Genomic DNA, 23348 nt, shown 5'->3' with positions numbered 1-23348 from the left:
CCAAGGCATTCCGTCTTTTATTAATAAATAAAGATAAAGATAATGTGCATCCAGCCAGTGGAAAGTCAGGGCATGTTTGCAATTTTCTCTCTCTATTCCAACCTTATTCTGCCCATAATGTTTAGGAAATACGAATAATAGAAAAAGTCTTTTTAAAATTCTCCATGTGCCCCCTAATATCACACCAGATCCAAAACAATATAGGTAAGAATTAATTAACATATACATCTAAAGGCTTGAGACCGCTCCTTTTAAAATCTTATGTAAATTACACACACATATTTAGGTAATCACATGGAGACATTTATGATATTAGTTTATAAACAAAATTTGCAATCACTCCATGTTAGAATGTTCAATCTCTTACGAGTAAATGAAATTCCCAATGGACAGTCTCAGAACAGTAGAACCAAATAACAAGGAAAACCTTATTAAATCCCTTCAGTTAGGCTTGTGGATATTTTAGGGAAGCCCATATTCACCAAAGACAGAAAAAAGAAAAGGAAATATCTTAATATTTCAAGATCAGGAAATCAGATAAGTCAATCAAGCACCATTAAAAGTGAAAAGGTGACATTCCTTTAACATGAAAGCCAAGGACAGCTTCAGTAAAACTCAGCACAAAGCTAGAATTGACATTAAAATTGAAGGGCTGAATTTCGTACATAAGAAAGGGTACTTTTCCCTCCATAAACTGATGAAGATTTGGATCATATGTGAAACATTCTAAATGCAAAACTTGCAAGCTCCAATAGAAATAAACCAAACAAAAAAATCAGCAATTAAAAAAGACCTTTAGAAAACAAAATAATAAAAAGGGCCAAAAGGAGGCAAAGCCCACAAAATTGGGCATGAATGAGGCATGGCAAGGAAGCCTTCAAATGGAAGCTGCATGCATAGGAACTCTGGCAACTAATCCCCATAATCTTGGGTCAATATTGACCTGTTTTACCCTAAACTTCAAGGGCTCTGGCCTAAAAATTGCCTTGTGCATTTCTCTTTAGCCATCTCCTATCAATAAACACCATTAAGCTAATACTCTCTGCTAAGTGCCTTCAAAAAAACATTTTTTTAAAAAAACTGAAGCTGCTATTTTCTGGACTAGACCACATTAAATGCAAAATGAAAACATTGGGTGTGTAAATTTCTCCTTACTGGAAGGCTGAGAAAGACTGAATGGAGAGGGGTGAATTCTTTTATGCATGTAATAGTTCAGAAAACTGATATGATGTCAACATGAATGTGTTTTACAATAAAATTGGGTGTCAGAGCCAGAATGGATTCACTGTCTCTGCAGGCCAGAGCATGGCCACTGTTGCCTAGAATTGAGTAAAGTTGTCAACTGAACTGATGTTTAGCTTCGGTAAGATGGCCTGAAAGAGAAGAGCCAGTACAAGGAAAAACTCACAGAAGCAACTTTTTGCTTTAAAAAACAGCTTATATTTCTAACCCCATCTTAAGGAGGTCAGTTACTTTATCATCTGAAGGCAGAAGATAAATTGACACTTCATCAAAAAAAAAAAAAAAAAAAAAAAAAAAAATATATATATATATATATATATATATATATAAATTAAAGCCTTCAAAATTAGAGCTTAGATACAATATAAGAAAATACATGCTTTCTGAATTATAAATCTCTCATAAAATCATTTCATATTTCAGATAGGGCACTGTCTTTAAATTTTGCATCTAGCTTCTTGTTAACAGTGCATTAAAAACTTCACTAAAACACAAACGTACTCGGATCGAAATATTTCTACCCATTTAAATTGTCTCACACTAAACCAATGCCACAGTTTACTACAACATTCTTTTAAAATTAACTCCAACACCCAGAACAGTTAAGAAATCAACTTAATCTCCCTTGATTCTCTAACCAAGACAATCAATTCTGCCTACAGTAAAGGAAGCAAGCACTGCCCACCCAACAGCATCCTGAACAAAAGCTTGCTGTACTATAGGCACTGCAAGTTCAACACCAAACAATTCATACAACAGTAGAGCTATACTCCAGAGACTTCACTCTTTTCTTTCTTCTCTGTCACTGAACAAACGGAGGTAAGACAACACTCTGGGGATGAAATAGCAAAGAGGAGGAAAAGCAGAGTGGTTATAAATGTCCTGTTGCAACAGTTACGTACATAAAAATCCAGCCATGCATTTCTCTGGTGCCTACCATATCACAAGTCCAAGGCAAAAAAAAACCACAGTAACTAGGGGGTGCTAGATTAACACAAACAGAAGAATAATCTACATTTCTCCTACCCCCCAGAAACAAGCATTAGCCAAGTCTGATCTTAAAAACACTGCCACAAAATATCTGAGTTTTCAACAATGAGAATAAATTTAATTATGGTCACCTAATTATTCAAATGGTTTAGGATCTAAGGCTATGGGCTGAAAATTTGGATAGACTTGGGAGCAAATCCAAGCTCTACTACTAGGTGGTCTTGGTCAATTTATTAAACCTCCCTAAGTATTAGTTTCCTCATCTGAAAAAGAGGAATAATCAAACAAATCAGAGTTGATGCATGTAAAGAGCCTATCACGATCCCTAGTATATATGGTGGGTCCTAATGTTAGTACATAATAATGAAATAATTTCTCAACAATTACATACTTAGATGCTACTTGTTCAACAGAAACCAAAAAATGTGAGGCTCTATGGCAGGCGATAACAGTAACAAATTGAACAACTTAAAATCAAACAAGCAAATAATTTCCACAAAGAAGGTACCCTTTTAGGTTCAAATTGTTACCTCAACTCCCGTTACAATGTTCTTTTGTGACAATTTAATTAGAAAGAGATTCGAAAGAAAGAGTAAGGGTAAAGAAATAATCTTATAATATAAATATTTCCAGTCCTTGTCCTTTACCCCACACATACACATGATATTCCCAAAAGGCTATTTAGCATATTTTAAAACTAAGTTTTTCCAATAAAAAGTTTCTTGATGTAGAAAGATAGAGTACACTAGCTGTTATAAAATTATAGTCAATGTACCAATACGATCAAGGAGCTAGGGAAGAAAAATGGCCAATTCTTCAAAGGAAAGGAGAAAAATTTACTTTGAAGTTTAGCTCTCGCTAAGGGATGGAATGTGTGTTAGGGGTCACTAATAAGCCCCTAAAGCATATATAAGTAATAACATAAAAGCTAAGCAGAAAAGGCTAGAAAAAAGAAGTTAACCTATTGTTACACATTCCCTATAAGAAACAACGGCTAAAAAACCGATGTGTACGGAGAATAGCATTATTTGCATATGATTAGAAGAACATTATTACACAATTGCATTGTTAAGTGGTCTCTAAAACAAAATGGACACACTTCCAGTGCTTTAGAAGAAAACTCCATCCTGGAAAAATTCCTTCTTTATTCCAAAGTTATTTCTATCTATCTACAGAAAAATTTTCTGGAGGACATTTTACATAGCAGCATAACATTAAACAAAGTCACAATTATTTACCTTCATTATCTTCCTTACTAGTTAAGATAAAAAGTCAAAGGACAGGTCTGTGAACACAAGAAGCATAAAAACAAACCCTCTGCCAACACCCATATTTACAAAGAGGCATCTGAATGGCCCACTGTCCAAAGTGCTCCCTGTAGCCCAGAAATGAGCATCTCAAGATTGACAGATAACAGAACGTTGTATTGGTCTCTTACAGCTTTTGCTTTACGCTAAGAAATTTAAGCCAGCAAAATACTTCTAAATGGAGTATAAATGTATTAGTTGTCAGGCGTTCATTATCTCAATTCCATAAACAGGAAGGTCACTGAAAAGACAATTTTGGAATGTTTAAAAATCATATACCAACAATACCCCTTTCGCTTACCCGTTCTCCAGTCTTTCATTTCTTGTTGTCCACACAATGTATATACTTGGATGTTATGCCGTCATCCAAAACCAAACATATCTAAAACATCTTCCCTAACTCTCCTATCAGAGTCAGCAGGACTGATATGCTCTCTGGCTTCCAAGCTTTTAATCTCCCCGTAAATCTTTGGCTTTTCTCCCTCTGTCTGTTCATGTTAAATCTTGCTAACTTTTATTGTATAAGGAGTTACATCTGTTCATCCAACACAACTGGAGTTTACAACCTAACTATCCAGTAATCAATGCTTGCCTCTACCTTCAACCTTTCCATTTATCCTTCATTTCATAGAATCCTGTTTCTCAAGAATTATTTTCCATTTCATCCTTTGGCAAGAGAAGATAAAGAATTATATGACTAAAATTAGCATTTGTTGAGCATCTATTATATCTCAAGAACTCCTATGTGTTCTCTCATTATCCCATTCAATCTCACTGAAGTTAAGGGTGAAGTAGGCTACATGCATTAAGTGAGTGAAAGGCAAAGAGAAAGTATTTTTATTACAAGGCTATTCTTTTGTCCTTCCTCTGTCTTTTAAACCTCATTCTAATTGAATTGCAATAAAAAAGACATTAATTTATTCAACTTATAGACTTGTACAAAGTGATAGATCTTCTGAGTATATTTCTCTTTACATATTATGTTGCCTGTTGATTCTTCAAACCTATGACAATGAATAAGAGTCACTTGATTCTTACCTCAAAATTACCATTAATAGTAGTAACATACATCTATACTACACATACTGAATACCTACTATGTACAAGGCACTTGGCAATATGCCTTCATGCACGATTCCATTTAATCCTCGCAGCTACCCCTGAGGTTAAGCACTCTATCTAACTCCATTTTAGAATTTAAAAGGTAGCAAGGAATGGTTATTAAGTTACTTCTTCAAGGCAACCTAGCTGGGAAGGAATGAAACTGGGACCCAAATCCAGGCCTCTACGACTCCAAAGCTCGTCATCTGAACCATTCTCCTCTCATGAGAGTTAAGCTCCACAAAAAATCTCCATCTTACCTTGTTGGCTTCCTGTTTTCTTCTACCTTTGCAAAAATTTGTCATCCCTTATATAGGACTTCGCTGGAAACTCTAACACTCTCCAAAATAAAATAAAATAAAATAAAATAAAATAAAATAAAATAAGATAAAATAATAAAAAATAAAATAAAAATACATCCTCCCCACCTTCAAAATTCTACTTTGTTCTCTTCAGTCCATCAAACCTTCTTAGATTAGTACCATACACTTCAAGTCTCGACAATACAGTACCAGCCACCATTACTGGCCTTTGTTCTCTCCAAATATTTTGTGCTTTAGCACAAACAGCTAGTGTTATGCATATGTATTTTTGTCACTTGACACTAGCAGAGTCCAACTTAATCTTATGAAGAACAAAGAACATCAAGTTGTAACACTAGCAAACAACAGACTTAATTATATTTATATAGATAACTTGGTTATATACTAAGAGTGTAATTTGATAGGAGATTTTTCATATTCCTGCAATGTATATCTTCCTATTACTTCCCATTTGTAACCCAAATCTTCTTGTCTACCCAAATATGTGTGGAGTTTCTGATGATACTAAGGAGCTACAAGCTGAGCACTACAAATTTAGAGGTGGTTTGTAGCTTAGTGTAGTGATTGTTCATATGGATTGCAAGTTTCTTTAATGTTGTGAGAACAAGAACCAATTGCTTGGAAGAGAAAAGGAAGAGAAAAGAAAGAAAGGATGGGAAGTCTTTTTTCTCAGAGTGCCAAATACATGGCATTGGCTCTGCTATTAACATGTTTCCATCTACGGCTTCAACAGGACAACGCCAACCAAGGATTCATCTTTTAGGCTACCTTTTGGGAAAACCAACCAACATTGTGAACGTTCTTGAGACCACTATTTGGAAAAAGAAACTGCAGAATAGATCAAAATAGCTCTTTATCAACCTTAATTATACCATCTAGATTCCTTTTGAAGGAAGGAAGGAAGGAAGGAAGGAATCTAACATTTTTAATGTAAAGTCACATTGTTCAAAATGCAAAAAGTACAACATTTTTAAGTTGTTTTCCTATTCCTGAATGCAAACCCCTTGTTCTCCTCCAGAGGCAAATGTCATATGTTTCTTCTGTGTGCCTGGAGATAGATAGATAGGTAGATAGATAGATAGATAGATAGATAGATACACACGCACACAAAATAAGTACGTATTTCTGTTACTTTTCCTTTATTAGATATAGATATATTTAATACATATACACACTCTTCTGTACCTTATTTTTTTATTTGACATATCTTGGAAACTGGTCTTATATTAGTGCATAATGAATACATCAAGAGCTTCATCATTCTATTTTATGGGTTACAGTATTACACTGAATGGGAGTAACATAATTTATTTAACTAGTCTCCTACTAATGAACATTTAAATTGTTTCCAAGCTTATACTATTTTAACAAATGCTAGACTTATCTTTGAATACATACAAGATTTCTTACATACAAATATATATGGAGGCTAACTTCCAAGAATCGCAATTACTGGGTCAAAAGATTATGTACTCTTAAACTTCTGCTAGATATTGCCAAATTGCCCTCCAAAGAAGGTTATATCAATTTGCATTTACACCAAGCAATTTTAAAAGTGCCTGTCTACACACCCGTCTCCATCACACTTTTAGCATACTTTTTAATCTCTGCCAATCTGCTAGACGAAAAGTGGTAGCTTGGTGCAGTTTCACCATGTTTTGACTCTTGAAAGTCAGTGGAAAGCAGTGATCAAGAAGGTGGGTTCTGGGATTCTGCCGCCCAGCTGGCTCTGCATTCACTGTGCAACCACAGACAGCTAATTTAACCTCTGAGCCTCCACTTCCTCATAAGTCAAATGGGGATAATACTTCAATTTCAAATGTTCTTGTGAAAATTATATGAGTTAATACATACAAGGTGCTTAGAACTGTGTGTTTGGCACATAATAATGCTTGATAAGTGGTTATTTCTTTTTCTAATTTTGAATGAGGATAGGCAATTTTATTTGCATGTTTAAAGAGTTATTGGGGGCACCTCGGTGGCTCAGTTGGTTAAGTGTCTGACTTCGGCTCAGGGTCATGATCTCAGGGTTTGTGGGTTCGAGCCCTGTGTAGGGCTCTGTGCTGGCATCTTGGAACCTGGAGCCTGCTTCAGATTCTTTGTTTCCCTATCTCTCTGCCCCTCCCCTGCTAACACACACACACTCTCTCTCTCTCTCTCTCTCTCTCTCTCTCTCTCAAAAAATAAGCATTAAAAAAAAAAAAAAAGAGTTGTATTGGAGTGCCTGCTGGTTCAGTCGGTAAAGCATGCGACTCTTGATCTCAGGGTTGTGAGCTCAAGCCCTATGTTGGGCATAGATATTACTTAAAAAAAAAAAAAAAGTGATTCGTATTGACTTTTCTGTTAATTGTCTTTGCATATATTTTATCTACATTTTATTGGATTAGAATCCAAAATATGCAGAACTGTTATCAATCAGTAAGAAAAGCCAAACTAATAAAAAAGCAGGCAAAGGATATAAATAGATCACAAAAAGGTAAAAACAAGTGGTCCGATATAAGTCTTAGCCAGTATCTCATGAGCATTATCACTTTAAAAACTTGTGAAAAGATGGGGCGCCTGGGTGGCTCAGTCCATTAAGCTGCCGACTCTTGATTTCAGCTCAAGTCATGATCTCACAGTTCGTGAGTTCGAGCTCCACGTTGGGTCCCCCCACCCACCCACTGTCAGTGAAGAGCCTGCTTGGGATTCTCTGCCTCTCTCTCTGCCCCTACCCACTCACTCTCTCTCTCAAAATAAATAAAATAAACATTAAAAAATAAATCTGTGAAAGGTGACACTTAATGGAGTTTATGCCTCCCTTGTTCCCTCTCCAGTTATATTTCTGAGTCTTGGTTCACATATTTTCTTCTGTCATGGAAACTTTCCCAGACTACTCTTTCTGAAGTCTCATCCTACAATAATTCATAACATTTATCATGCTCTTAAATTATTCTATTTATTGACTTATTTATTAGCTGTCTGTCTGCACTTAATTGTATGGTCTTTGAAGGCTGCACACTTGTCAGCCACGTTCACTGCTGTATTCCTAGTACCGAGAAGAATCTCTGGGTCAGAGAAAGCAAGCAGAATGTATCTGACTGATAACACTATTAAAAGTTAAACTAAAATTGGAACCTCATGCAGTGCAGATGGGAATACAAAATGGTGCAGCCATTTTGGAAAAAAGTCTGGCAGCTCCTCTAAGGTTGAACAGAGTCACCACGTGATGCAGTAATTCCACTCCACGGTATATACCCAAGAACAATGGCAGTGTATGACCACACAAAAACTTGCACACAATGTTCACAGCAGCATTATTCATAATCGCCGAAAAACTAAAACAACCCAAATATCCATCAACTGATAAATGGATAAATAAATAAGATATCCATTCAATGGACATTTATTCTGCAATAAAAAGAAATGAAATGTTGATACATGCTACAATATGGAAGAGCTTTGAAAACAGAATGCTAAGCCAATCATAAAAGATCCTATATTGTATGACTCCACTGATTTAAAAGGTCAAGAATAGGGGCGTCTGGATGGCTCAGTTGGTTAGGTCACCGACTTTGGCTCAGGTCATGATGTCACAGTCTTTGAGTTCGAGCCCCGCGTCAGGCTCTGTGCTCAGCCCTCAGAGCCTGGAGCCTGCTTCCGATTCTGTGTCTCCCTCTCCCTGCCCGTTCCCTGCTTGCTCTCTCTCTGTGTCTCTCTCTCTCAAAAATAATAAACATTAAAAAAAAATAATAAAAATAAAATAAAATGTCAAGAATAGGGGCACCTGGGTACCTCAGTCAGTTAAGCATGTGGCTCTTGGTTTCGCCTCAAGTCATGATCTCCTGGTTCCAGAAATCAAGCCCCACATCGGGCTCTGCACTGACAGCACAGAACCTGCTTGGGATTCTCTCTCTCTCTGCCCGTCCTGTTTGCAAACTCTCTTTCAAAATAAATAACTTAAAAAAATTATTAAAAAAAAATAATATGTCAAGAATAGGCAAAACTATAGAGACAGAAAGTAGAGTAGTGGTTGCCTAGGCTGGGGGTGGGGAGGATTAGGAGGAAATGGGTACGAGGCTTTGTCTGGGAGGTGATGAAAATGTTCTAAAATTGATTGTTGTGATGGTTGAAAAATTCAGTGAATATACCACAAAAAAAAAAAAGAAAAGAATTGTCCACTTTGAGTAACTGTATGATATATGAATTCTATTTCAAAAGAGCTGTTATTTTTAAAAAGTTAAACTGAACAAAAGATAAACTGCATTCTGATTCTTAACACCCAAGGAATGGAGACATCAGTACCATTTTGCTGGAAATGATAGGTGAAAAAGGGACCAAAAGAATGGGGGGAGGAAGGGAAGAAAAAAAATTTCTTTTTAAAGTGCTAAAATCATTCTAGTCCCTAAAAAGATTATCTGTTCCTAGACAGCCCAATTTTTCTTTTCTTCTCTAAAAACAGAATTTGATCTAGAACTGGAAAACATTTCCCCTATTTTCTTTTGTCCAAAGCTCTCCTTACAAACCTCACCTGCAGCAAACGTGAACCCAGTTCTCTACAAACCACGACTCTGTGGGCCTAACAGTGCTTCTTGACAAAATGTTAAGACAGGGGAGGACATCAGGAAAAGTGAGTTTCACTTGTGAGTTACAACACTGATAAGGAGCTCAGTGGGTGGATCGGGATTCTATTATGCAACACCATTCTGGCACTTTCCTAAGAATTTGGAAGCCACATATATTTTATGGTAGCACATGCTCTACTTCCTTCATCTTTAATAAAGAACCAAAGAAAAGACACCATTTAAATATCTTTCTCAACCTTTTAAGCTAGTGTTTTTCAAAAACGTTAAGAATCTTTGCAGATATCCCACAATCAGTGTAAATGTCTTAAGAGAATTAACCTGAGTTTACACAAAGTTGATTTGTGTTTTTTGCCCCAAACCAAAACCTTTTGGTTTAAATAACTCTGCAAGCTACCTTTGAGAGCCATGTTACACAAAGTTTCTAGAAAGTTAAGTATAGGGTAAATAGGAAAGGCACAGGCTCTGGAGCCAGATACAGATACATTTGAATCCAGAACCTTCACTTATTAGCCATGCAACCTTAGGTAAATTGCTTAATTTTGCTAATCCTCAATTTTCTGATCTATAAAATTAAGATAATACAAATTCTTGGTGGTATCATGAGGATTCAGCAATAAAATGTAGTATTTTTTTCATTGCCAGCACATTCTTGGTATATTGCAGGAACTTACTAGAGTAAATACTGATTTCTTCTCCCTATTCGCTCTTCTTCCTAATCATACCTCGATAATTTGCACCCAAGGATAAAGCTCAAAAGAAACCCTTCTTAAACCAAGTTGCATACAACAGCATCACAGAGCAGTGTCATACAGTGGTTAAGATTACACAGACCCTGAAATGAGAACACAACAGTGTACATATTTTTTAAAATCTCACCAAATTTCACCATCAGAACAAGAGAGAGCACTCAGGAAAAAGACATCTTCTACAAAAGTAGGTTTAAAGGAATCCCCCTAAATCCTAGAATACAGACAGGTATGGCCAAAAAACATCCAATAGCAGCAAGTGGTGATGACAGCAATTAGTATAAAAGGGGCTGTAGACATGGAACTCAAACCTCATCAACAAAAAATCACTCCAGAGAGAAAGGGACCAATGTTATGTGGGATCCCAGACAAACGAAGCTGAAACCAACTACTAAGGCTGGAAGGAGTCCATACAGGCTCCAAGTCATGGGAGAGAACCATCTTAAAAACTGAAGACTAATATAATAAATGACGTAACAGCCTATCAGTCTGACCTCAAAACAGCGGGGGATGCCTGGCTGGCAGTGGGTAGAACATGTGACTCCTGATCTCCAGGTCATGAATTCAAGCCCCACGTTGGATGTAGAAATTACTTAAAAAAAAAAAAAAATACACACACACACACACACACACACACACACACACAGTGGTCTGTGTGTACATCCTAGGGAGATATAATGAGGGGACCTTCCCCCCGAAAAGTCCAAGGAAGACTTTAACTTCATTCAATAGTCCATTGTTATTTTGAAACCGTTATAAACATAACATAAGATACAGAAAATAAGTAATTATGTTACTTTGGCTAGGAATCCAATTTTTAGAATAAAGGAAATACAAGTGTAAGACCAAAGAAGTTAAGTAAAAAAAGCCCCTTTAATCTTAAATTTGAATTAGAATTATCAGTGTGAACTCATGTCTTTTCCCTTCCTTTTTCCTAAAAGCAAACAATTCAATTTCTATATGTACCCATACTGTGGTAATTGTATATCATTTCTCAATAAAAAGAACGATGACTCTGGAGAAATGACAGATACCAGGTCTAATGCAAAGAATATTCAAGATGAGCCTGGCATATTTTGTTGCACCAGAAAGTAGAAAGCTATGAAAGCTAATAATGGAGTCTTGTCAAAAGGACATACCAGCCATCTAGAAATTGTGGGACAATTTCAGCATCAAAAAGCATAATGCCCATGGCAGCTACATTTGTGGTGAGCACAGCAAAATGGATAAACTTGTTGAATCACTATGTTGCACACTTGAAACTAATGTGAACGTCTCAATACTTCAATTAAAAAAAGTACAGTGCCTGCAACTGATTAAAACACACTGAGATACTTAAAGCCAAGACTTCATAATAACCACTAAAAAATAAAAAGAGGGAAAACAGAAGAAAGAATGAAAGAAATACACCAAAAAACTTACATACCACTGGAAGATACTAAGGCACTACCTCATTACTCTGGAAATAGATAATCAAAGAGAAAGAAGTAAGCATTTTATACTGCCTTTCTGGTATGAATTATATTTCAGGATAACCAAATAGCCTTAGTGGAGCAAATAAAGCTCTTTTAAAGAATTCTGGCTAATAAATGAAGAAGGAATAAAATAATTGGAAATTACCATTCTCAACCCCTAAGAAATTCAGTAAGTCAAGCACTGATCATCCATGCATGGTAAAACCATTAGAAGATGAATAAGGAACTTTACAGTGAAAGGATCAGGCCAGCACTATGGAATCCACTGATCAATCTTAGTATTACAAAAAGTAAGACAACCAAACTTTATGACTGATGTGATACAATATGAGTCTAATCAAGCTTTTAGATCTATTCATGGAATAGAGACATAAATTAATGCCACAAGGAAGTAATCAGCGAACTCCAGAACGTGAGGTATTCTACAAGGCTAACCACTCTGGTTTCTTTAACAAGTCAACGGTATATGGAAAAGAACGGTGGTGGGGGGCGTCCATCTGTTCTAGTTTATTTTTTTAATATTTATTTATTTTGAGAGAGAGAGAGAGAGAGCGCAAGCAGGGGAAGGGGCAGAGAGAAAGGGGAGAGAGAAATCCCTCTCTGACAGCGCAGAGCCCTACATGAGGCTCGAACCCATGAACCACAAGATCATGACCTGGGCAGAAATCAAGGGTCCAACACTTAATCGAATGAACCACCCGGGGGACCCTATCTGTTCTAATTTAAAAGATAGCTAATATCATAACAATCAAATATAGTAAATGGACATTTTTACATGCTGATCCAAACAATCCAACTGTAAAAAGACTTATGTTAGACAATCAGGAAATCAGAATAGATATTAGAGGGTATTTAGAAAGTCTTGTTAATTGAAGACTTTGTTAATTTTGTGAGGTGTGATAGTGCCACTGTAGTTTACGTAAGGAAGAAAATACCTTCTTTAAGAGAGAATTTAAGTATTTAGAGATGAAATACCATGGTGTCTGGAATTTGCTTTAAGATATTCTAGCAGGGAAAAAGTTGTTGGGAGGAAATATGAAACAAATAAAAAATACTGACGGTGGTTACGTCTGGTTGATGGTTATGTTAAGGTTCACTGTACTCTCTCCTGTATACTTGGAAATTTTTATAATAAAAAGTAAAACATATAAAGCAATGGATAAAAAACCCAAAAATAAAACAACAACAAAAAGAACGGTATGAGCTCTAGAATCAGACTGCTAAGGGACTGAATCCTAGTTTTATCGTTTATTAATTGTATGAATTTGGGTAAATCACTTAACTTCATTAAACATGGCTCTCCTTCCATCAAATGGGGGACATAGAACCTTATTTATTAAGTTTGAATAAGATAATCCATATAAAGTACACAGAATGTTTCTAGTACATTTTAAAAAGCCCAGTAAATGTCAGCAATGGTTATGATTATGATTAGTATTATTACAGAGTATATGTTAGCAAAGTATCCTGAATAGTTCTTTATATAAAGGGCCAATGTTTATTTTTTGTCAAAATTTGTGTTTCTTTTTCAAAAGCACAGATAAGAGATGGGTTAAATAGGTAATGGAGATTAAGGTACATACATGTTGTGATGAGCACTGGGTGTTGTATCTTAAGTGTTGAGTCACTAAATTGTACACCTGAAATCAGTATTACACTCCATGTTAACTAACTGGAATTTAAATAAAAACTAAAACAACAACAACAGCAACAACAACAACACAAAAGCACAAATATACAATTTCGAACATCTATAAATAACTACTTCTCCTTTTCTATTATTCAGCTTTTTGAAAATTAATAAAAACATTTTTATTACCAATATAATGACAAAGATCAACTGTTTCAAATTTTATACTATTCTTCAGTTAAATTTAAGTGACACAGTGTCATCAGTATTTAATCTATAATTCATGGTTCTACTTTTGAATTTAAGCTTTTTCAAAACAATACTTAGAAGATATTTAGCTAAGAGCAAATCTAAGAAACATACAAAGCCACCTTTTTTTCAACTCATCAACTAAAAAATAGAAATATTTTCCTTGTTTCTAAACAAATAAAATCAGTTTGGTGCTCTTAATACATGTGCTTTAACATAATACAAAAAAATCCCTTTTGTAAATAAAAAATTATACTGAAGTCTACAGAGCTGAGGCAACTGATAAATTTTTCCTTTCACTTTTAATCAGGCTTCCTGTTGTAAGAGCTCAGCAGACAGTGACGCGAGACACTGCCTCCCAACTTCGGTTCACCTTTGCAGTTCCACAAGGGACACCATGTCAAGATTGTTCAGCTTTTTTGATGAGTGCTGCGTGGGTAACTAATGTGTAAATGCAGATACGTATAGAAAGCAGTTTTGACAGTGATGTATTGCAACTGGTTCCAGATGTCGGTAAGGGATGCTTGGCCAGGCATTTGGGGCTCCACTGCCACAGAGCAGTGCTGGGACCAAGCTAATCTTCAAAAGACCATGGCACTTTCATTCTACAATTAGAATCTTCTTTTCTTTTAAAAAAAAATTTTTTTAATGTTTATTTATTTTTGAGAGAGAAAAAGAGTAGGAGCAGGGAAGGGGCAGAGAGAGAGGGAGTCACAGAATCCGAAGCAGGCTCCAGGCTCTGAGCTGTCAGCACAGAGCCCAACGCGGGGCTCGAACTCACAAACCGTGAGATGATGACTTGAGCCCGAAGTAGGTCGCTTAACCGACTGAGCCACCCAGGCGCCCCTACAACTAGAATCTTCTTAAAACAATAACTTTGCTTCTGTTCTTTCAGGAAAATGCTAAATATTTGTACTTGGTTGGTTTTTTTTTAAATTTAAGGAAAGGGACATTGAGATATTGAGTATCCTAACAGTTTGGCTGAAAGGAAAACTGCAAAGCAAATTGCTGAGATACTCGAAATTAAGCACATACTCATGTCACATAATGAGAATGTAAACTAAACTGCACCAAAATTTGAATATGTACAGAAGTTTAACCCCTGATTAGCAAAGTAAACATTGAGATTACTCATTACTGATATCAGAATTCCTGAAAGATTATCAACATGAACATGGTACGTATATCACAATAATTAGAAATCATATCAAGTTTATCTCTCTTTTTGCCATCTGTAAACTTGACAAGAGTGTATTAGCTAAAGAAAATGTCCTGCAGTTGCCATGACTTTAAGAACCAAACGAAAGATTTTTTAATAATGCATTTCCACAACAAAATCCTAGATAAGAAGGACTGACAAGCGGCATGTGAATAAATGAAATTTCTGGTCTACTGGCTAATGAAGTGCAATAAGATGTATACAAAAATTCCAAAACAGAAATACATTATTACAATCACGCAACAAACAGCCTTTCACCTTTAAAATTGATAAAGTTGCACTTTCTTCATGAAAAATGTTGTAGCACCGCTCCAACATAAGCATTTGGTCTAATGGGAATTTTTTCAAACAACCTGTCTGTCTCCCTCTTCTTTCAATACCAAACTCCCAGCTCCAATCAAAAATGCTCTCGGGGGATTACCTACAGCTACATTCTCTCCATGTGGTTTTGCTATAAGGCATTTTCTCATTGATCAAGGGAACTGCAGAAAGCATGCATTCTGTTTATCCTAGAACAAAGAAGGTGACTTATATATACTGATTTTTCAGTATCAAATCAAAGGTTTTGAAATACTTTTAATAGAAATAAGGGCAAACAAATCTGTCAGAATGATGTTTAGAATTCTATGTTCCTTTTGATTTCCTAATAAATTGAATAAATTAGACATTCTGAATACATTACAAAACTTTTAATATGTGAGAGAACCTTGTGGTCAATAACTTTCTATTATAAATAAATTGTTTAACTAGAGCCTGAAGCTGCTATGTTTGGTCTGATATAACTTGATATGCTAATTGAAAGGTCAAGAGTAGTTTTAAAAACTGACCAATCTTATTTTTCCAGATGGATCATCAAATTTATTTCTAGCCTTGCATTTAAATGATCAACCAGTAAAATTTTATTACAGGCTTAGAATACATTAAAAAATGGTGCCAGATAGCAGAAGAGCTGTAAAGTATTTATTCCCATCTCCCCTTTTGTAGGGTTCTGTTATGACAAATCTTTACTGTGACATGCATATCAACACGCCACACCTTAAAACAACCTGAATTTTGGTCCAATCCTAAATATGCTGGTTTTGATTCCTAATAAATTATGTTCAACAAATAAAAATATAGTTGGAGCATTTCTACATAAACCATTAATTACTCTGAAATATGGAACACTTGTCTAGGCCGTACAGTTACATATATCAGATCTGGCAAGTCAAAACAAAATTATTGCCTAGTAAATATATGGATACAAGTACATTTAACTAAATAAGTTTTATGTTTATCTTGTCAGTTTACTAATAACTTAAGTCCTCTGGACAACAAATCAGAGCGTCCAAAAAAACCAAAATACCAATTACTATATCCAGCAAAAGTCCAAACTTCAAAGTTACTGATATCTATATCCAACACATAAAGATATAGATGACTGAGGTCCTAAATGAATTTAGTTTCTGATTCTGAAAAATAAGTGCATAATTCCAGAGCAAAGGTATGTACCAAATAGTTTTATTCCTGGTGGCAACATAAACTGGTATAAATACTTTGCCGAGCAATTTAGCAACGGCACGTAATATCGAATACTCTATAACCCCAACATTGCTATTTTCAGGTATATAACACAGAGAAGAAGTATTTGTATGTGAACAAGAACATGTGTGCAAGCATACGTATAATAGCAAAACTTTGGAAACAATTTAAGCATCCATCAACAATGATATGTATATGAAGTTTATATGCACAATGGAATATTACAAAGCAGTTACAATGAATAAAATCGATTCATAGGTCATCAAACTGCATACACTCAAAAAACAGTGAGAAAAAAACCAAGATATAAAATATAAACATTACACAGACTCAATGTACACTGAATACACATATGTACTGTATATAATTTATATCAACGCTAAAATACTATGTATTATTTATGAACACATACATATAGTAGTACATTTTTTAAAAATGCAAATGGGAAGCATATATACCAACTGTAAGATAATCACTACTTTTGTGTAAGTAGGAAAGTTAGTGGGCTAAAAGTATGGGAAATCTTCAGCCATATGTAACTGGGTTTATTTTTTAATAAACATTTAAAACAGATATGACAAAATGCTAACATTTATTAAATTTAGCAGAAGGGAATATAGAGAGCTGTGTGGCTGAAATATTTCATAACTAAAAATTAAAATATAAAAATTGCATATATCCTACATAAACCTTTACTTCAGAATTTCTACCAATACCTCATTCAAATGCATTCATTTATACACTGCATAATTTTGTTAGGTTAAAAATTATGCCCATAATTGAAGGACAGAGCAATCTATTCTTCCCAATAAGGTCCTCACACAATAAGTTGAACTGTCTAAATACTTAGCACTGATATTACCATTATTATGTGTTTGTAGCATTCATAATCATAGATATATTTTCAAAGGAAAGATTCCCCTAATCACCAATGACCCTACATTAATCAGTGAATACTCCAGACAAGCTAGAGTCACCAAGCACTTATGATATCTGATTTTCAATCCTGTCTCAAATTTCACATAAAAACATTTTGAGAAAAGAGGAAGGTTATTCCTATCATTCATGACAAATAATCAAGATATGAGAACAGTAAATAAATTATTTGGATTTCAAGTAAGGAAGTTTCTTTTCTTTTCTTTTCTTTTTTCTTTCTTATAAAGAATCCTACATATGAAAGATTTGAGCCAGGAAATTTTGAAGTAGGTAAAAATCATTCCCTGAATTTGCTAAGACTGTGGTGAATAAAGGAATTTAGTAGGCTAGAATCTCTGCACTATATTCAACTTTAGCAGTTTATCCTCAGAATTAAATGTTTTAACTTTTGGAATTAGTTAAATATTAATATCATTCCCTTCCTCAATTAAAGATACTATGCTAGAACTGAACTGGTTGGAACTGCCATCACAGTTAACATTAGAAAGTTTGTCTCCCAATGCAAAATTCAATAGATACACAGGATAGTCTAGCAAAGCTCCCAAGTTAGATTCTAAAATAAGGTAAGCTAACTAGATTAAACTTGGTGATATCACAATCATGGATGGATCCTCTAATGCTAAAACTAAGAGCAAAAAAGACAAAGAAAAATGGATAGTTGATAGCAGTACAGCCTATCAGAAGTAAATAGTTATGTTTATTTGTAAAATGAGAACACTTAATTAAATCGGTGGTTTTCAAGGTGTGGCCCAGGTACCCCTGGGGCTCCTGAGAGGTCTGGAAAGGTCGAAACTATTTTCATAATGTTACAAAGATGTTGTTTCCGTTTATATTCTCACTTGCCCATGAGTATACAATGAAGTTTACAAGGGGCTACATGAAGTGTATAAGATTACAATGAACTGAACACAGAGCAGATAGGAGAACCCTGCTGTTGAAGTCAGACATTAAGCGATTTGCAAAAAAAATAGCATTCATCTTTCTGTGTTCTTTTGGAAACCAGGAGTTGCTTTGTATCTTTAAAATGTTATTTAGGTCAAAATACAATCAGTTTACTATCATTATTTTACAATAAAGTAATACATTTTTAGAGATTTCTAATATGGTAAATATGGATAGGTATAATCCGCATAAGCAAAAGATCTCCACAGCTCTCAATAATTCTGTGTAGAATGGAAAGGGGTCCTGAAAACATAAAGTTTGAGAACCAGTGACCTAAATCACAGAGTTGATATGAGGATTAAAGGAATTAATGCATATGTAAAGCATTTTTCACAAGGCATGGCAAGTAGTAAGTTCTCAATAAATGGTAGCAAGCACTGTCTGTCACATTACAACAGCTGGAGCTACAGAAAGAAATGCTGAGACCATGGATTCTTGGGAATCTAATGGTCTCCCTTTCTCTAGTAAGCACAAAGTATTAAAAAGTAAAAATAAAAATAAAAATCTTCAGTCAGATTTAATTCATCATATAGATTATAATTTAATTCTACTATAATAGGTCTACGTATTATCTTTCTAGACCTTGTAAATTTCCTTATAAACAAGGCCTGGCTCACTAGACTTAAGATATGCCTTAGAGACTACCAGAGAGTTCTCTTTTCTTTTGAGCCACTAGGAGAAAAGCAACAAGAAGCCTAAGTGTCCTGTGCCACAATTAATTAGGATATTTCATTCTCATGAAATTAAAGGCATATCCTTCCTTGCAAATACCAGATCAATACAGGAACGTGGGATAACAGAAATGGAGGGCCTTGACGAAGCTTTTGTTCAAGATCCCTGACTACAGGCATATCTAACACATCTCCAGAACACACCAACAGATACAGAGACTCATAAACTGAGCAGTTATTTTTCAAACTAGTGGTCAAGTAGCTCCTCCAAAAGCCAACCAAAATCTTTACTGCTTTCATTTTAATGTCACTTGCTTATGTTTATCTTTTATTTAATGAAGATAAAATTAAATATAAATTACAAAAGAAAAACAATAGTAGTAATAGTAAATATTACTAGTAAAAATATACATTTTAAAGAAATAATAATATACAGAAAACAAATACTTGGCATTGATCTTATAAAAACCTTCAACCTTTTTTAGCCTTCTTTTCTCTAATTATAACACCATCCAAATCTCTTAACATTTACCCACTGGATCTATATTTCATTCTCTTAACCATTCTTTTCTACTCCTAAACTCCAAAATAAAAATGTACTGGATCCTTTTTAAGTACATTTATTTACTTTTAAGAGAGACAGAGACAGTGTGAGCAAGGAAGGGGCAGAGAGAGAGGGAGAGAGAGAATCCCAAGCAGGCTCCACAGAGCCCAACATGGGGCTTGATCCCACGAACTGTGAAATCATGACCTGAGCTGAAACCAAAGTGTCAGACCCTTAACTGACTGAGCCACCCAGGTGCCCCTGGATCCTTTAGAATTTTTCTTAAAAAAGATAAAAACAAAGGTAGACTGATCCAAAACCACTACCACAGAAGTTCTGAAGCACTAATCAACTATTTAGTCTTCTAAAACTGTCTTAGGAACCATGTGAAATATAAAATTGTCCCCAAACCTAACACAGAAAACACTCTTTAAAACTATCACTAAAAAAAAAATACGATCTCTCCCCTTAAAAAGAGCTGTGTTAATATTATATAGGCTAAGTTCAGTCATTTTAAAACTATCTTTACAACTTAAAATCAACATTAAGATAAAAGCAATGAACAGTGTAATACATAGAGGTACATAAAATCCATTTTCTGAGTAACACAGACAAGTGAATAAAAGTAAATACAGAGAGTCATGACGACTTTTTAAATAATGTATATATTTTCACATATGACAGTGACTGGGGTAAATTTGAAAATGTTAGCAATCAGCAGCAACAATAAGCATTTGCAGTGGGAACCAGGGAATGTTCACTTACCCCTTTCCCACAACTGTATTTCTGAGTTTCGAATATCATAGTGGCTGCAATATTGCTGTAATATGAACCTTCATATACAAGATCCATACTTGCTAAATGGGTTTGCCCATTGGCACTGAGACCTAGTGCATGGTAACAGTTACTAACAAAGAAAAACTCACATTTTATTAGCTACTTAACAAAAAATAAAAACTCACAAATGTATGTAAATTATACACCAATATACAAAGTATACCCAAAAAATACAACTACTGATACAGATTATCTATAAAATCCCCAAATTCAGCTATTCATTAATGTGTATTTCATAAGTATGAAGTACCAAATTAAGGTTGAGGATGTCACAAGTATCGTGTGGAGCTGTACATAATAATCTAATACAATCAACTACAACACTGAGATGATACCGTATGTGAATGTATGGGAAAACATTAATGAAATATATGCATTTATTAGGTTATACAGCCTTTCTTCTACTATGGTCAAATTATAATCCAAATCAAAATCAAACATGTTTTCCATTTATTTATAAATGTTTATTTTATTTATTTTGAGAGAGTGACAGCAAGCGAGCAGGGAAGGGGTAGAGAGAGAGGCGGGGAGAGAGAGAGAATTCCAAGCAGGCTCAATGCAGAGCCTGATAAAGGGCTAGAACTCACCAACCATGAGTCCAGGACCTGAACCAAAATCAAGTTGGATTTAAAAAAATTTTTAACATTTATTCATTTTTGAGAGATAGAGAGGGAGCAGGAAAGGGGCAGAGAGAGAGGGAGATACAGAATCCACACCAGCTCCAGGCTCTGAACTGTCAGCACAGAGCCTGATGAAAGGCTCAAACCCATGAACCATGAGATCATGACCTGAGCTGAAGTCAGACATTCAACCAACTGAGCCACCCAGGCAACCCAAGAATCAGATTTGTAACCAACTGAGCCATTCAGGTGCCCCCAAAATCAAACAGTTTCCTTTTAGAAACTTTTCTGAACTGAAAACTTTTGTTTATAAAAATAATGTCACCTGTTAAATCTGCTCAGGAAAACATCGTTTCAACACAAAGAAATACATACTTTTTAGAGTTTCAAACAGGGTGCTATCACCTTCAGTAAAACTATTATTATTTACAAAGAAAAACCACATTTAAGTAAGAAACATTTTTAAACTCTAGAGAAGAACACCTCCCCCCCTCAAAAAAAGAGTACCTCCTTTAAAAATAATTTAAGTGATTAGTAAAGAATTTCCCCAGATCTTCTGTACAATAAACCTAAAGGAAAAACACTGTTAAGGTTACCTGTAAGAGCACTACTAACCGGACAGTAGGATAAAGTCCATTTTTTTTTTTTAATTTAAAAAAAACTTTTTTTTAACATTTATTCATTCTTGAGAGACAGAGCATGAGCGGAGGTGGGGCAGAGAGAGAGGAAGACACAGCATCTGAAGCAGCCTCCGGGCTCTAAGCTGTCAGCACAGAGCCCAACGTGGGGCTCTAACCACAAACTGTAAGATCATGACCCGAGCCGAAGTCGGATGCTCAACCGACTGAGCCACCCAGGCGCCCCCAAAATTCATTTTTTTAAAGCCACACAGTGTACACGCTGAAGTTTAAAATATTTACACTAAAGTTTTCTAACAAACAAACAATATATCAGGTTTATAAGCATGTTAGTTCTCTGCCACTGTTTACAACTCACTTTTAAATATTAAACTTTAATTTTACTTATTTGGGAAAAATTACATAATTCTTCATAGCACAATTTAAAAATAACTCCACTATTAATGCAGGCCCTTTATTTAATCACAGGCTAATTTACTCCTGACAGAAAGTAAATTCCACTATTTTCTGTGAGGCTTTATGAAATTGCCATCATTTTTAATTAATTCTTAATTAAAATATATTACACCACAGCTTCTACCCATCTCTCTTGATATTCTAACATAATCAATTCAAGACCATTTACATATCATTAATTAAAAGCCTTCCTTTCTCATCCTTAAAATCATAATGAGGCTCTATTTCTCATTAGCAGCCTTTAAGGGATAAAATAACAATAGAGTCAAGAATGAATGGTAATTTAAAAAAATAATAATTTATGCCTTTAAAAACTATATAGTGGACAGTGTGATTTTCAGGCTTTCTCAATTTGGGGGAATACCTGAAATCTTTCTCTGTGTTTTCCAACAACATTCAGCAACAACTGGCTATAATTTGAAACTAATCTTCAAAAGAGATAAAAATTAATTAAATAAGAAACAGCATCTTTGAACCCAGGGAAAACCAAATGGCGTTCTATACCTGGACAATGACAAGACTTAACCATGAACACTACAAGTTAGTTACTTTATATAAAAGAGAGAAAAGAAGACAATTAACATTACCTTGTCTTCATTTCTATTTTTAAAAATTGTCCTCAACTTGCAGAAATATAACCTAAACCCTCTCTATGAACCTCTGCTTTTTAAAGGATTCTTTCTTCCAAGTAAAAGCCCATTGTTAACACCTCTTAAATCTTAAGATGTAATTAGAAAAATAGAATTGAAATTTGTCTCTTTGCATTTCTTACTAGTTTACCACTGTCAGAATGAAGTTATCTGTGGTTACATGAAAAACTGAAAGAGAAGCTAGTAGGAAGTTCTACAATTAAACTGCAGAGCTCTGCTGTGTTTTACACATTCTTAAATGAGCTGTGATATATGCTAGTACTATAAAAAGTTATCATTTATTGGTAATGAAAGGTAAAAATTAACCACCTATTCAGTGATTTTACCTCTTCCGAAGGCTTTAAAGCCAAATACAGCTTGAGAAAAGATTTACAGTAACTCATGACTTTTAACCCACCGTTTTCAATATTTTGGCTATAAGTTACAAAATTAATACAGCCTAGGGGCGCCTGGGTGGCGCAGTCGGTTAAGCGTCCGACTTCAGCCAGGTCACGATCTCACGGTCCGGGAGTTCGAGCCCCGCGTCGGGCTCTGGGCTGATGGCTCAGAGCCTGGAGCCTGTTTCCGATTCTGTGTCTCCCTCTCTCTCTGCCCCTCCCCCGTTCATGCTCTGTCTCTCTCTGTCCCAAAAATAAATAAACGTTGAAAAAAAAAAATTAAAAAAAAAATAAATATCATCTTTAAAA

The 23348-nt window shown here is 35.1% G+C and overlaps 1 protein-coding gene across 3 annotated transcripts in view; it reads right to left on the bottom strand.

The window, feature by feature from the left end:
• Positions 1-23348, bottom strand: part of PBX3 (PBX homeobox 3) — a 221807-nt gene that overhangs the window by 128898 nt on the left and 69561 nt on the right. The window lies entirely within an intron of this gene.

This window comes from Leopardus geoffroyi, chromosome D4 (assembly GCF_018350155.1).
Source record: "Leopardus geoffroyi isolate Oge1 chromosome D4, O.geoffroyi_Oge1_pat1.0, whole genome shotgun sequence".
Lineage (NCBI taxonomy): Eukaryota > Metazoa > Chordata > Mammalia > Carnivora > Felidae > Leopardus > Leopardus geoffroyi.
Note: the sequence above shows the minus strand (reverse complement) of the source record. Positions and strands in the feature narration are given on the sequence as shown.